The sequence below is a fragment of the Asterias rubens genome, chromosome 3, assembly GCF_902459465.1.
Source record: "Asterias rubens chromosome 3, eAstRub1.3, whole genome shotgun sequence".
NCBI classification, from domain to species: Eukaryota; Metazoa; Echinodermata; class Asteroidea; order Forcipulatida; family Asteriidae; genus Asterias; species Asterias rubens.
The window spans coordinates 22693160-22707432 of NC_047064.1; the positions used below are offsets into that span (position 1 = coordinate 22693160).

Below are 14273 nucleotides of genomic sequence, written 5' to 3' on the forward strand. Positions count from 1 at the left end.
GACCAAGAATTTGGGTCAATTCTGACCCGAATAAAGTTAGAGTTTACTTCAGTTAAAATAAATAGCATCGTGTGATTGGTCGTTCATCATTATGGTATGCTGTCAATTTGGAGGATGTGTGAAAATAGTGAAAAGGCAGTCGTGTGATGATGGATGGTGCAGAGTGAATTACGGTGCCCGTGTGATGGTTGATGCATCACAGTGACAACATGATAGGTTTGTGCTCTAGGAAAATGATGCATGATTCAAAAGACAATACATTACAAAAGTTGAAACCGGAGGGGGGGGGGGGGGGGTCATCTACGCGTAATCCCCAGGAGATGTTGGGAATATATTGGTCACAGTTTGATGAACTTAATGATGCATGCCCCTCTTGACGTCTTCAAGTCAGAGGGCTACACAACTGCTCATCCTCCTCCCGATCCCAAACAGGATATAAGCTCCGGCACCGGCTGGGGGGCTCTTATAGTAGTCGTGTCTTGATGCCTTCTTGGATTCCCGTCATTGACGCGTTAGTGACGTGTAATTAGAAACACAGCGGTGATTTGGTTTCCTTATTCTCAAAGGAGTGGGAGTCAAAAAGCATAAGAGCGTGTAAAACAAAACAACATAAAACATACTACTGCTGCTATAAGATCACCATATGGTTGACTTTATGATACTGTTTTTATCTCTTATGATACAGAGATGGGTAGAAAAGTGTGTTCGTGATCAACATTATAATAAAATCACTCGTCAGCATTTGGTAGTATACGGCGAGTAGATTGCACAGTGGCTAGTCTATCACGCCTCCTCAAGCGAGTGCATCAGATGTTGTAGTTGCTCTGTGAGGTGAAGTAGCAGTAGCACTTGGCTTGTCTTATTGGATAAAACCTCCCTGGATTGTGTGATCTCGGAGAATACTTTTCCGTCTTTATTTACTAGCCTCGCTGACTTCATCTTCTTCTTCTCCTGTGGTGTTCGCGGGAGATATCAGCTTCTGATCCCCCCGTGTAATCCGGGAGACCTCCGCTGCTTTCCCGGTAAGTACACCATACTTTATTTAAAGGGAAAGTGCAACAGCGAATTCTATCTCCAAATGTTCCAAACAACGGTATGCGACGGTGGGCAATAGGTTGTTGCTTTAAATCGGGAGACACGACAGCTCATTTGAGTCCCCCGTTATTTAAAGTTTCCAACATTTTTGAGAATCTGGCACAATCGTGTTTAACTCTTTTCAATGAATGTATGGGTGTGTGCAAATGTAGCCTGTAAAACAACGTCAAATACAAATAGATATCGACAATGATTGCATAAGATGCATGCCAATGAAGTTTTGCAAAAGGTTTAAATAAAACTACCCAAACTAATTTGAATTATAGTTAACTTCAAAGTCACTTACGAACAACGTACGTAACTAATTATATGATTTTAGCAGTCAAGTTACATGGGGGGTGGATCATGACCAGCTGGACTCTGTTTATAACCGGTTAGTCTTGGTGCAGGACGTTTCTTGTTACGGGTGATGCGGGCGCTGTCTGTGAGTTGGCCGCGCTGTGTGTGAAAGGAAAACGAGAACGTCTTGCACCAAGACTACAACGCGCACGAACGGATATGATCCGGAAACTAGGCGCCTCAGTCATAACTATGCAACACACGGACGTCGTACATACAGAGCTCACGTGAAACGGATAGGTTTTACAGAGCTTATTACTTTATTACGCCTTTTAACCAAAAAGGCATTTATGAATCGGAATAAAAGAGTAGTGACTAAGAGTAGTGACCAAGAGTAGTGCGCTAAAGGCCCTCGCCTTCGGTTCGGGTCTTTATCACACGGCAACGACCCTGCCAGCTACCCTTTTATTCCATTGTTAAAGACAAATTCACAAATTCAGTATCCTTTTCCAGAGTTTTATTCCTCTATTCCTTGCATTAGTGGAAAGTTGATAGGGAATTTGACCAACGGGTACTTAAAATCGAGTCCAAATATATTTTTAGTCGAATGTCGAATCACAGGACGTCAGGGTACAGATTGTTTTTCACTCATTATCGAGTACAGGACTATAGTATTTGTATGGTGAATAATAGGTCTCGCATTCCGGTATCCAACTCAACCTCGTACCCAATATTTATGTTTTCAACAAGCGACTTTGATTGTGAACCATGGGGGTATAACAAGATCTCTTCATGGTAAAAGGCATTTGTGTTTTGAAGGAATACAACGTAATACAACCATTATTTATTAGTTGTGAATTAACACAACATCTAAAAAGACAACCTGTAACAAACCTCATCAATGTTGACGATAGGTGTGGCGAGAAAACACGCGTGTATTGAGGCTTCGCTCGAGCATTACGACGCTTTTTTTTGTTACTGATCAATCGGGACACGACTGTGATAAGATTGTCTCCCTAATTGTGGCTTAATTATATCGGTGCAAAAAACCTCTTTCAGTATTGACTAAAATGGCTGGACGAGAAACAAAAACTGTTCTTCTCCGTCGCCTCTTGTGGTATTCTATCATGGTTGTGATTTACGTTAAAAAAAAACTCCGTTTGTTTTCTATCTCAAGTCATACATAGCTTAGTCATCTAATTAGGTAGAAGAGAGTGCTAATTGACTTTCTCACAAAGGCCTTAAAAATAACGATGCGACAAAAAATTCCTTAGAGACTGGTCTGGAGGCGAGTTACTTCCCGACCGCTGTCGTATTGATCAAGAACGCGGAGTCTATTCTTACTTTAATCATTACGTCAAGGGAAAAGAAATCCTCATTCGCATGGCTATTATTAATGAAGTTATTTCCTTATTATCTTGATTTTTTTTTTTTTTTTTTTTTTTAGACGTAATCACATAAAGTAATAGGGCTGGATGGGATTACTATTAAATCGTGAAATGCCAAAATGGCAAACCGTGATGTGTTTTGCAAGAACTGGCGCTCTGTACTCATCTTCTTAGCCCTTAACGTTATCAACATTAATGGCGAGAGTTTCAAACTCAAATTAATTAATCTGAAATAGTTATATCTAGATCCATTTGAGTCCTGTTTCCACGAGACAACGACACGTATTTCTATAGAACCATGTTCGCTCCCTAACAGTAGTCAGCCCCGACAGCCAACATGTTGGTGCATAAGTATCAGATCAAAGACCATGTGACGTGATATTATAGTGTTTGCAAACGAGCCTCAGGGACTAGAAATCCTGCAAGCACAATTTTGGTATTCCCACATGGAGGAATTAAACATAGTCTTAGCCTGGTCCATACTTCCTGCGAATGCGTAGCAAATGTTGAATGACGTCACAATTTCGTAACGAATAAGTCGCAGGGGTTGCTCTCTGCGAAACAGAGTTGTGACGTCAAATTTACGTCTAATTCACTTCGCATTTGCATTGGCGAGCAGTATGAACCAGTCTTATAATTATTGATGAAGATTTCACTGTTTGACCACCCTGTGAATGAAGAAAGGGGACACAACCTTTCCAGCAGTTATTGTTTTATATCACTTGAATTTATGTGGAAATTCAATTACACAAATGTTATAAATTAATTGTTATTGTGACTATTGTAGTATCAAGCTTGACTGAAAGGTCGCGGAATTGTATGGGTCAATCTTTTTGTAAACAAGGCCACGCGGTCTATCCCAACTCTGATTCTGCCTTTAACTCATGTGTGACGATAAGAGTTACAGGTAACAGGTTTTGTATTCGTGATTTTAGATTTAAACTCCTCTCGTTCACGGGTAGAAAACACAATTTATATACGGGCTGATTGTTTCATGACCTGCACTCCTAACCTTATAGTGGGCCTTAACATTTAGTAGTTAATATTAACCGTATACTCGGGCGCTCACAAACACACTTACGTTGTTAGAGGACACCGATTACAGATCGACAAGCGAAACACGATCGGTAAGGGCGATGGTAAGGGAGATAAAGCAAGCAACGCCCCGTAGTGTGACGGCTCAAGGTGTTGCCCGGGTCTATAAGACCCGATATCAGGCAGGTAAATCTCATCTCTCACGGTCACTCATGATTACCGTACTCAGTGAGTGGATTACACGCGCCCACGGCCACCTAGGAGTTATTATTCATTCTGTTGTCATCGAGTTGGTGGCCTTCAACAATATTGAGCGCTTTAAACTTTTGCTGCAGGGGAGAGGTGCTTTACGAGAGTTTAAACTGTTTTTATCTGAACGGGTTGTCAAGTGGTGTTCTGGCGGGAAAAGAGGACGCCGAGAAAAAAGACGCATCGTTCTCATTAGAACATACTGCCCAAACCATAAAGAATAGTTCGGCTGCGTGGTTTGTGAATCTATTGTCAATATTTGGTTTTGGTAGTCTTCATTGTGAATGGGTACATCTTTGACATTTAATAGTCCATAGTTACAATCACAATCAATAGAGGGTCTATACATCACATTGTACCCGGATGGTGAATGGGTACATAAAAGATTCAAGAGGATGACTTTGTTGTACTTCATGAATCCTCGAAGGTGATTTGGGTACATCTTGGCTCCCTTAGGATGAGAGGGTTCATTATGGACCCCAGAGGGTGACTGGGTACATCACATTGTACCCGGATGGTGAATGGGTACATACAGGATTCAAGAGGATGACTTTGTACCTCATGAATCTTCGAAGCTGATTTGGGTACATCTTGGCTCCCTAAGGATGATGTCAGATAGATCCCGGTGAGTGGGTACATCGTGATACCTGCTGAGCCTATGTGTTGTTTAAACCATCCGGACAGTGGGAAACATCAAACTCTAAATGGCGAACAGGTGTATTATAAAGTGAGGTCGACAAATGGGTACAGCACGTACCCTAAAAGAAAGTCGATCCTCAGTGTTTACATTGATAACCCCCCTAAACCCTTAAAGGTGACGACGTGTCATTGTAGATGCGTCTAAGCAAAGGAAATGCTCAAAGGCTTATACAACGTGACGTAACAAGTATACATTGTAAATGTGTTTTCCTTTGCGGGGTTAGAATCTGAAATGCACGCATACCCCACCCTTCCTAAACAACAATAAATGGTTGTAAAGAGTCCCTTTAATGTTATACTAAGTACGTTTGATTGGACAATTTGGTCATCGGTGGTTTTGACACTTGAAGTGGCGGACAACCACTTCGTCAGCAATCCAGCATAATGCGAATGGATCGCTGCATGAAGATCCGGGTTTATCCACGAGCCTATCTGCTATAATTGCCATGTCTCACTCGAATAGAAGAAGTTGAAGGAGAAGATGATGGAGAAGATGATGATGAAGAAATAAGCCTTGATGAGAATAGTGCGACTCGACCGTAGAAATAGAATCAGAGATGACTTGCCCATTTGCTGAGTTGCAATTTTGATATCTCATTCAGTATCAGTCATTAAAGAAAAGAAGCTTGCGTGTTTCTTCTAAAGAGACATTGTTATTGCAGCTTGCCACATGCTTCCTTGCTCTTTTTTATATTGTTTATCTTTGTTCTTCATAAAAGTCGTCTGCCATAACGCCCTGAGAAGGTCATTCAAAGTGAATAGTAAAACAAGAGACGGAGGAGGGGGTCCGGGGCAAAGAGTAAGGACATGTGAAGACAAATAATTGAATTATGTTGTTTTTGCAACGGGGAAAGGGTATCTCGAAGACGAATGACTGGAAGGGGTGGGTAATGTTTGAAACATTATTTTGATTTTAAAATTGATGTTTGAAATGAAGTGCACTTGTATCGTATACACATTGAATTGTTCAAAGACAGTGTGATTTAGGCAAACTTTACCGCCATCACTACCATTAGGGACACCAATCAAAACAGATGTTCCATAACAGATACTCTTATGCTACTCTCACACTAGGGAGAATATGCTAGCGAATGTGCTTACGAACGGAAATATTTAACAATCGCTCAAACTTCGCCCCATTCGCCACAAATTCACTACGTTCACAAGTCATTCTCAACCTCCTTACGAAGATCGGTCACTTTATGCTGCTCTCACAAGGCGAATATACTAGCGAATATGGTATCGGAAGGACATATTTGACAATCGCTCAAACTTCGCAACATCCGCAGTGTCTTCGTAAGCGTTGGTAACAAATTCGGAAAGTTCACAAATTATTCCCTACCTTCTTACGAAGATCGCTCAATTTACAAACCGGTTTGTAAATTTCAGCAAATGTTGCGAAGACGGTCATTCGGCGTGATTTTCGTAAGCATTGGTAACGTTGGTAAAGCGTGCGTAAGCGTTGGCAACATTCGTAAAGGCACTGGCAAGCGTTGGTAAGCATTCGTAAGATATTCGTAAGATATTGGTAAAGAGAGGGCCGACCGAGGACGATCGAGGGTTGAGAGCGAAATGAAAATATTCACTATCTAACCGCCATTTTGGACGAATTCAACACAAAATTCAAGTATTCATGTTCGCAAGAACATTCGCCACTCTGTGAGAGGAGCAATACGAAGGAAGCTCTTCCGTACATTCAGCGAATGTTGGGAAGACGGTAATTCGCCATCGATTTGCGTTAGCATCTGGTAAGCCATTAGTACTGTTGGTAAAGCGTGCGTATTATGCGTAAGATATTGGTAAGGAGAGGTTTAAAGACAGTGGACACTATTGGTAATTGTCAAAGACCAGTCTTCTCACTTGGTGTATCTCAACGTATTCATAAAATAACAAACCTGTGAAAAATTTAGCTCAATCGGTCGTCGAAGTTGCAAGATAACAATGAAAGAAAAAACACCCTTGTCACACGAAGTTGTGTGTTTTCATATGCTTGATTTCGAGACCTCAAATTCTAAACTTGAGGTCATCACGAAATCAAATTTGTGGAAAATTACTTCTTTCTCGAAAACTACGTCACTTCAGAGGGACCCGTTTCTAACAATGTTTTATACCATCAACCTCTCCCCATTACTTGTTACCAAGTAAGGTTTTATGCTAATAATTATTTTGAGTAATTACCAATAGTGTCCACTGCCTTTAAGGACGACCGAGAACATAACAATTATTCACTATCAAATCGCAACTTTTGGGCGAATTCATCGCGAATTTCAAAGATTCATATTCGCAAGATTTTCGCTCAAGTGTGAAAGTAGCATTAGGTTGTAGGCCATATACTGACCGTTATTTGCGAAAATCTGATCAGCATAGTATGAGTTTACGGTAGACACATTTGATAGACTACATACAATAATGGTTTCAAAAAAATGACCAAACGTGCTTAGCATACGAGTTATAGTCCACAAAACACACAAAGCAATGTAGATTTACGTCAAACAAAATAAACTTTTGTTCACAGTGCCATTAAAAGGATAAGTTAAAGAAAAACGTATTGTTAAAAAAAAAATGATAAGTGGTCAAAATAATACGTAAGTTATAGTCTCAATTGATAATGAGTTATTATTATAATAACATTAGGAACATCAGAAGCCGACATAGCGAAGCACGCTGCATGCATGGCTTTGTAGCGTGACACGACACTAGCTGGATGACGGCAAAGTAGACATCTCGCCAGATGGCTTGTCGCTCCGTCAAGGATAAATGCAATTTGCAGGCTCGAGTTTTTTTTTTTAAACAAAAAAATAAATATTTGATGGCAAGATGCAGTATACGTGCACTACTTACAGTGTATGGGGATTATCTGGCTGCACTCGTCCATGTATGAGACAATGCAGATTAGCTGACAGGCAGGTCTTTTCCAAATATAAGTTTGTTGTCATCGGCATACTTATGGGACGATAGGGGGGAAGACGCCACAATAATCTTTTAATTAAACGAAACAGACAATGACAATTACAAAGGTTTCTTTTTTTCTCCCGCAAGTATATATGACATTTAGAACACCAGCAGCAGTCTTTAATTGTGAGACGATTATATTTAAGATGTCTCCAAACTTCTCTTCCCACCCCTTTTGCCAACTGCCTTTAATTACTGCTTTATTTATTGATGTTTATACACCCTAATAGTTTCCTAAATTCTTATACCTATACCTGCTTCTATTGTTGCTACCTATCCCTCCGATTCAGGTAATCTCATAACGCCAATACTGTAACAAAATGAAAAAAGAAAAAGAATGAATGCTAGGTTTGGTTAATGTTTAGTTTATATACATGTTAATGCAGGACGTTTTTTAAAACAAAGTTGACCTTTCTGAGCTTCACAACGGGATCGACAAGTTTCCTATGGGGGTTATTAATATTTCATCTTTTTCAATTTGGTGCAACGCTTCTTGGTCAAACCATGATCTGATCGATTTAAATGTCATTTAGTGTGAGGTGGAGCTTCGGCTAACTCAATCTTACGAGAGAATGAAACCTGACAGATCTCACTTTGCTTCATGTCACATTCAGGTTCCTGAACAGTCTAGGAAGGGGGGAGGGGGAGCTCAAAGTTGATATCCAAGACACGTGCAAGCATCTTCAAGATCTCGTGCATAGTTTTTTATTACTATATATTTTTTTACACAATTAAATAGGCATATACATCAGCTTTAATTAATACATTTCAGTTGTTTTTTCTTCTATTTTGTAGAGTTATTATACCCCATTGTTTAACACACAACAATCAAAAGAAGAAGTAACAAATAATTTGGAATTGAACGACAACAATAATATTGTTGAAAGGGGGGTATGGGTATATCTGCCAAGTTTTGCGTGAAAGTAACAATGTAATAATATTGGACATAACTTCACAAGTAGCAGTTGCTTCCAGCCTGCAAGGTTGTTTGATTCTGGTCAAGTATGGATAAATTATGTAGGCATTGGTGCCTCAAATAATAGACGACACCGTGTGTTGATAAATGGCCTCTTGATACGGTAGCCCATACCTCAAGAAGCAAGGCGAGCTCAAAAGACAAGACTATATGCATGAGTCTTTCTTTGATGGCGGTCCATGAGTGAGAGGGAGTCAATTATGTTGATGTTGGTTGATGGGGGATGAAGCGTCTACCTGTGAAGCTTGTTTAGCCCGATTGAACCAGGCCGGAAATAAAACCTGAAAACAGTTTCTCTTATGGATCTTTGGTTCTTACTGCTCCCTGCTGTATGTTCTTGTGAATGTTTGATGCCACTGTCTAAGTGTTACATCAAGCTGTATGTCATTGTGAATGTTTGATGCCACTGTCTAAGTGTTACATCAAGCTGTATGTCATTGTGAATGTTTGATGCCACTGTCTAAGTGTTACATCAAGCTGTATGTCATTGTGAATGTTTGATGCCACTGTCTAAGTGTTACATCAAGCTGTATGTCACTGTGAATGTTTGATGCCACTGTCTAAGTGTTACATCAAGCTGTATGTCACTGTGAATGTTTGATGCCACTGTCTAAGTGTTACATCAAGCTGTATGTCATTGTGAATGTTTGATGCCACTGTCTAAGTGTTACATCAAGCTGTATGTCACTGTGAATGTTTGATGCCACTGTCTAAGTGTTACATCAAGCTGTATGTCATTGTGAATGTTTGATGCCACTGTCTAAGTGTTACATCAAGCTGTATGTCATTGTGAATGTTTGATGCCACTGTCTAAGTGTTACATCAAGCTGTATGTCACTGTGAATGTTTGATGCCACTGTCTAAGTGTTACATCAAGCTGTATGTCATTGTGAATGTTTGATGCCACTGTCTAAGTGTTACATCAAGCTGTATGTCATTGTGAATGTTTGATGCCACTGTCTAAGTGTTACATCAAGCTGTATGTCATTGTGAATGTTTGATGCCACTGTCTAAGTGTTACATCAAGCTGTATGTCACTGTGAATGTTTGATGCCACTGTCTAAGTGTTACATCAAGCTGTATGTCATTGTGAATGTTTGATGCCACTGTCTAAGTGTTACATCAAGCTGTATGTCACTGTGAATGTTTGATGCCACTGTCTAAGTGTTACATCAAGCTGTATGTCATTGTGAATGTTTGATGCCACTGTCTAAGTGTTACATCAAGCTGTATGTCACTGTGAATGTTTGATGCCACTGTCTAAGTGTTACATCAAGCTGTATGTCATTGTGAATGTTTGATGCCACTGTCTAAGTGTTACATCAAGCTGTATGTCACTGTGAATGTTTGATGCCACTGTCTAAGTGTTACATCAAGCTGTATGTCACTGTAAATGTTTGATGCCACTGTCTAAGTGTTACATCAAGCTGTATGTCATTGTGAATGTTTGATGCCACTGTCTAAGTGTTACATCAAGCTGTATGTCATTGTGAATGTTTGATGCCACTGTCTAAGTGTTACATCAAGCTGTATGTCACTGTGAATGTTTAATGCCACTGTCTAAGTGTTATAGTCTGGGAGTCTAAAGTAGACATCATTATAAATAATCTCATAGCATCAACAGTTTTCCCATCAGTGTCATATATTAAGTCAACATAAAGTCATATTAAAGTGTATTAAGTCATACATAAAGTCAACTTGAACTCATATGCGTCGACCACGTTCAGCTTATAGAAACACACTGTAGTGCAGTCCCAATATTACAAACCCAAACCGAAACGGATCCATTAAAGCACGGATAATTTATGAGACAAGCTTATCTTTTTAGCAGTCCATTTAATTAGAGATGGGGGGGGGGGGCGGGGAATGATACCACTAAATCCTTGCAGGAGTGTCTATTATGAAACAAAGTCGCTTTCTCTTTTAGGTGATGTAATAAATGAATAACAATATTTGGTAAATATTTGGAATGGAACTCAGTGTGACATATCATTAAGGCTAATGAATAATTCGGAGCGGATGGGACGGTTTAAGGGGCATTGTCAAATAGTTTTATGTTAGAGATACCGAACATTTTTATCTTGAAGGTACGTCGAACACAAGCGGGTGTTTTCGAAACTGTGGCGTTATCAACTCGGATGCACAACAAAGGTAGCATGACTTTGCGTCAAGCCTTTGCCAAAAGCTGTAGTTTCGAAAAGGCTATTTAAATTAGTTAATTTAATGTGATATATTTATTGACGCGACTGGCAGTTGTTGTATCTATGTATACCGTGGACTTTCTGGCAGGCAAACTGCACTGGTCTCATAAAAAATTGACAAAATTTATAAAAAAAAACAGCAGTACACACGTTTTGGGATGCGTCATTTCATACAAAATTAACAACAATAATTAGACAGTGCAATCTCCATAAAATGAAATTTTATCATCGTAAGAACAAGTAGACTTTCAGAGAGAAATGTATCTAACAGTTTTTCCAACGACGTGCTAGAATAATCAGGCCACATAAACCTTTTAGGAATTATTCACATCCCATAAACAAATCTGCAAAATAAGTTAATAATGATGACGTCTTCGGAACCCAGAGAACACATGTTGTCGTGTGTTTATAATAAAGTCGTCACACTTCAGAGGCTATTTTTCATTAAGACCGGGCGTACAGGAAACCATTTTGTTCGTTTGTTTTAATTAAAGGGCTCCGTTGACTCATACTCCTCACACCACAGTGCCACCTTCTTGTGTTGTCCATAATTCCTTTCAAGTTTAGTGTAGTAACGGAAGCTATGAGGAAAACAACTGGTTCTTATTAAGTTCACTTGTTCTTGATGCGTTTAAAGAATTGTTCATTCAGTATGGAAAGAAATGTGATTTTTGAATTGAAAGTTGAATATTAAACAATTCAACACGTGAGCCGCTTTTCAAGCAAGTTTTATCCTAACCCCAGCCTGCGATTAGATATTTATCCCAACACTAGAATGAAATGTTTGATAACGCATGTACCGAGTGTTTTATATCGTCTTGTCAGACCGTTTTACTTCCAGAAATGTCTCATGATACTTGGACAAATTAAAGTGGTACAGGTCAGCTTTAAGTATCCATTATCCATGCACTGCTGATCATACTCAGGATGTTGCATTATAACAAAATGCAACTAATTATTTTCATAAATATCGTCGTCTCTTCGAAATCGATACGCAATGAAGAAACACTGTAAACTATTAATTTATGCAGTTGAAGAATAATTACGTCCATGACTTCTATAAACTGCTTCTAAACTGATATCATTTTATTAAATATTTTTGAAAAACGAGTTCTATTTTTTGGAAAAAACCTTTCCACTTCAACGTTATGTCGGAGAACCCCCCCCCCATCCTAAAAAGGGAAACTTTATCAGTGTGTTTACTTTATAGTTGTTTGTTTGTTTATTATTTTTTTTCTTCTTCAAATATTTGAGCAGCTGAACCTTTCACAGAGTCACATGAAAGTTTTGTTTCTGAATGTGTTTTACGACCTTTGTGCACATCATCCAACCAAACATACAACTAAGTTGTGGTTCACATTGCGCTAAAATGAGTTATACATTAGCCCAGATGCACGGGTCATTATACGTAATGGAGTTTTAAAGCGAACCGCATCTTTCTTTACCTTTGCTGTTTGTTCCATGAAGGCTATGCCAGTTGTCAAGTATTAATCATTTTTGGAGAAGTGTGTTAGAAGAAGAACTGCTGTTGTCTGTACTTTTCGAACCATATACCGTGCTTGTCATCATCAGTAGAAGACGTGCAGTGTTAGAGCAGAGAAGACGAGTGGAGCGTGATCGAAACGTCGAGACTACAAAAATATAGGTTCCTCTCAGAACCAACACACTTCTATCATAAGAGATTTTGTCTGATTGAACCCGCAATTTTACCAATATAATTATCGTATAATCCTTAGTATAAAAAGCTTCAAACACGCATTGAGTTATGATTAATTCCAAACCCTGCATTTAAAAAGCAACATGAAAAGGCACCGTAACTAATTTAGGTGGCGTTTATAGCATCATATTTACGCAGTAATCAACGCCAACTTATGTCCTTACAGTGGTGCCAACGTGATAACATGACCATCCATATGATGTCAACGTTATTCAGATTGTATATACATAACCGTCATCGATACCAGCGTATAATACGATCGTATTTACGTGGCCTACAAAAGCAGCGTAATCTTGTATTTACTTGGCCATCGATAATAACGAAACTAACTTCGCATTCGAACATTAATTTGTCTGGAATACGACTGGATTTTAGATAGATAGAAGAATGAGAATTGAGATTAATGGCATTTCCGAACAAAGACTCCTGTAACTGAAATAAGCAGTTCATGTTGTGACGTCAATAGAAAGGATATTATAGGTAATCTATCGAAGCATTGGGAGAATTGCGATCACTTGCGGTATGAAGCCACTTCGTTTTGTCCGAACCCCAACTAAAAAATCCATAAAAAACACTCAAACAACAACAACAGCAACAATAACAAGTCACATAAACAATTCTTAAACGCATATGTGAACGCATGGTGCCAGACTAGACAGCACATTGGGTTGTGCTCACTGATCTCCAGTAATGTTTACGCTCTTGATGTGACCTGTCAGTCAATATATGGATATCAATGGTTGTGCTACGCTTTAAAATGGCGCCCGTCCACCATGTGACACCAAAAACTGGTTCCCCCATGTGACAATTCGTTCTCTCTATTTATAGATCTGTACCTCAGTCCCTTTATTCTGAAACAAACTTATTCTAAAATGGCATGCTCTGAGAAGAACAAGCTGTGGGGGCCTTGTACAAATGAAACTAGTTGATAGTTACTGATTTTATACACGTGTTAATCCTGTCCCACTGAGTGCTATGAGATGCAAACCAAGGAGTGTTTATGACTCCATGGAGTCGTTAACCAGGAAGATGTTGCATCCGGAGGGCTGCTTTGTAATGGTACATGACTAACTAAATTCTCAAAAAGGTGTGGCGGTGTTGTCTGAAACCATCCTCAACGCATCAACATGTATAGTAGGAACTACCCATTCAAATCAACGTAATCGAACCGAGTCTGGAAGGTGAAACAGCCTGGTTCATTTATTTTCACTTGTTAAATATGACTTGTATTGGTTGACGAAACACTGCCAAATTGGTGGCAACATGTTGTCTATTATTATTGTCCGTTCATATGTAAGTTGTTTGTCTACTCCGCGGCAGTAGAATAAAGCAAGACAGTTCTCTAAGAACAAACTCTACCTGGCAAGTAGATACACACATGGTGTTATCGCAAACCAAATATACATTGATACCTCACCATGCAATGCCTCAAATGCTATATAACTTGTATGTCACACACAACATATTTTGTCCGCATCTGGAGTGAAGAGCCACATGTGATTATTAAAGGTAGTGGACACTATCGGTAATTACCCAAATTAATTGTTACCATAACAATTTAACTTGGTAACGAATAACGGAGAGCTGTCGATAGTATAACACATTGTGAGAAACAGCCCCCTCTGGTGTAACGAAAAACTAAGATCAAATTGTCAAACTTCAGATAATAATGTTGTTTCTTT

The 14273-nt window shown here is 39.2% G+C and overlaps 1 protein-coding gene across 2 annotated transcripts in view; it reads left to right on the plus strand.

The window, feature by feature from the left end:
* Positions 1-499: 499 nt before the first annotated feature.
* Positions 500-14273, plus strand: part of LOC117287813 (angiotensin-converting enzyme-like) — a 32770-nt gene continuing 18996 nt past the window's right edge. For both annotated transcript variants that reach the window (XM_033768342.1, XM_033768344.1), the window contains exon 1: positions 500-1022. The gene's annotated coding sequence lies outside the window, so the exon portion shown is untranslated. The remainder of the gene's footprint in view (positions 1023-14273) is intronic.